The following is a 2,750-nucleotide window of genomic DNA, read 5'->3' on the forward strand; positions in this document are numbered from 1 at the left end:
CCCCACCCCAACGGACACAAAGGGTGGGGGGGGGGGGCAGAGTGTACACGCTGGAGCTGCTGGTGTCAGGAGGTTAACTCTGGGTGAAGATGGTTCAAACCACATGGTCCCCGCCACTAGAGGTCACTGTGTCTGAGGTTTGCACGTACACAAATGTAATATATGTGCATGTATATTTCCATATATGTACATATGAATTAAATATTTATGTGATATATGGATCCTATTAGAAATATATATCAATATAAATATATATTGACATATATCTCTAATAGAAACATGTATGTTTATGTGTATACTTGTTATATGTTATGTTACATGCTAACTGATTTTCTAAATAAAAGCCTCAGACACTTTCAAAAGCTTCAGCTAAATAAAAGAAAATGTATTTGATTAACTTTTCTTTTAAAGACAGTAAATATGACTGTAACAGTAATTCACTTTTCTTTCTTCAGTTTTTTTATTTGCACATGAGAGGAATTGGGAGGTTTCTTCACCAGCAGCTGGTGCACTGCAGATGTAGAGCAGGTTTCATGTGCTGAGAACTTGTGGATTCACCATCTGTCTCTTGACTCTTTCCTCTTAATTCTTCCTGTTGCTGACCAGCTGTCAACTTTCATTCTCCAGGTTTTTCCAGCAGCAGCAACATAAAAGTTCCTGTCGTTGGATTGTCCCAGTGAGAATGAGAGAAAAAAACAATGAGAAGAGTCTTAAATACTTTAATATATATAATAATCATATCTTTTCACCAAAATTATTCTGTTTTTCCAATGATTTGTCGGCCCACTTGTGATACCTTTGCGGCCCACCAGCGGGCCTCTGTCCACAGGTTGGGAACCACTGGTTTATCAAGTAAAGTCGAGACGTGAACGGCTGCAGCCTGGAGGAAGAACGAGGAGGCAGGAGCGTTTGATAAAAACAACTCCTCACTCTTTCCACATCCTCCGGTCTTTGAGCTCAAAACCAAATTTTCCAAAGTTGTTAAAATGAAATTCCAAATATATAAAGAATCCAGATGATTTGTGTGTGCGAAGCCGTCTGAATAGTTTCCAGACAGAGAGACCACACAGTGAAGACACAAAGACCAACCAGGAAAACCCAGTGAGGAAGGTGAAGCAAAGAAAAACATCAGATTTGACCAAAAATAAAAAAGTTTTCCAGGAAGACTGAGACTGAAACTGTCATTTCACTTCATTAGCTTCAGTCCTGCAGCTGACAGCAGCTCACACCAGGTGCTGGTTGGAGGGAAAATTCTTCTTCATGTGTTTATTTGTGATGATGTGCAGAGTGCTGACATGAAGCTGGAGGTTTGATGAAACTGAAAAACTCATCACCACAAAGACTGTTTTTCTAAATTGACCAAAATCGAGCCAATTATGGTCAATTAAGAAAACGAGCAGCGAGAAAAAACTCAGATTTACGGGAAAGTTTTGTGCTTGAAAGCATCGTTTAAAAATAGCTTGAAAATATGAGTTCGAGCCAGAAACACTGGCAGAAGAAGTGAAGCAGTTCTCAGGGTTTTTCTTCTTCATCTCTGAGGAGGGTTTAATGATTCTTTGACTTTAGTGAAAAATGTTTCATGTAAAAATAAAAGAGAATAGAAAGAATTTATTGTATTTAGAATAAAATGAAATTAGGAGTGCTAATCCTGATTGGTGCATTTAAGTCAAAAAGAACAAACGAACACAAAATATCACAGTTCAACAAACAAACTCATATAATCACAATAAATATAAAGTCTTCAGAAAATATATCCAGGTAGTTAAACTGTATAAGACGTCCTTCTGTAATAACTGAATCAGGCAGCAATTAAAGGAACGATTTGTCTAGTAACCAATGAGCTGTAACGATCATGTTTTCATTTAGTCTCGCTTCTTTCTTTGTGATTCTGATGGATCGTTCCAGATCAACGTCGACCAACGTCGTCGCCTCAAGCTCACTCAGGTCGAAATAACCTCCTCTCTGACCCCGTCTCCTCCACCTCAGCGGAGAAACGCCATGAGGTCGAGGGAAGACGTGAAGGAGATGCAGAGAGAAGCTGACACGATAAATCCTTTAAAAACACAAACACAAAACAAAATGCTGCCACAAGAAAAATGGAGTTGAGCCATTAACATGAAAATAAAGGCTCAGAATGGATTTTATTCATCATCACACAGAGTTCAGACTTTTTATTACATGAAGTGGAGAAACCTTTTTTTTGTTGCAGTGAAACGACATTTAATGTAAAGATCGTTATGACGATGATAAAGACGCTTGTTCTTCATGATGAGGATTTCTATCAGACAGAAACAGCTGCTCGGATGTTTCTACATGTATGTGGCTCTGCTGTGGTATGAAATGTTGCTGCAGCAAGGAATTGTGGGACGGCATGTCTCCTTTCCTTGGGTAAAGGAAGCTCCAGTGTTTCCTAAAGGAGATGAGAGAGGAAGCAGAGAAGCTCCTCTCCTCATGAAGCTGCTCAGAGACTGAAGATCATTTCTCTCAGTCTGAAGCTTCAGGAGAGAAAAGTTTAGATCCTGATGACACGTTTATTTACAGTTCAGTTTGTTTTTCTGCTTGTGACGAAGTGAAGTGAATGTGAAACAGGATCATGTGTTCCTCGGGGAATCGACCACTCCGATCTGTTTTCCTCTCAAATCGTCTGGTGAACTCAAACCCGACGTTTCAGCTGCTGGTTGATGGAGCTGTTTTGACTGAGCAGCTTTGTGGCCACTGGCCTCCCAGTGTGTCATTGTGCCGCCACAAGG

Source organism: Seriola lalandi, unplaced genomic scaffold (genome assembly GCF_002814215.2).
Source record: "Seriola lalandi dorsalis isolate HSWRI2012SDOR001 ecotype SW California unplaced genomic scaffold, Sedor1 jcf7180002054950, whole genome shotgun sequence".
NCBI classification, from domain to species: Eukaryota; Metazoa; Chordata; class Actinopteri; order Carangiformes; family Carangidae; genus Seriola; species Seriola lalandi.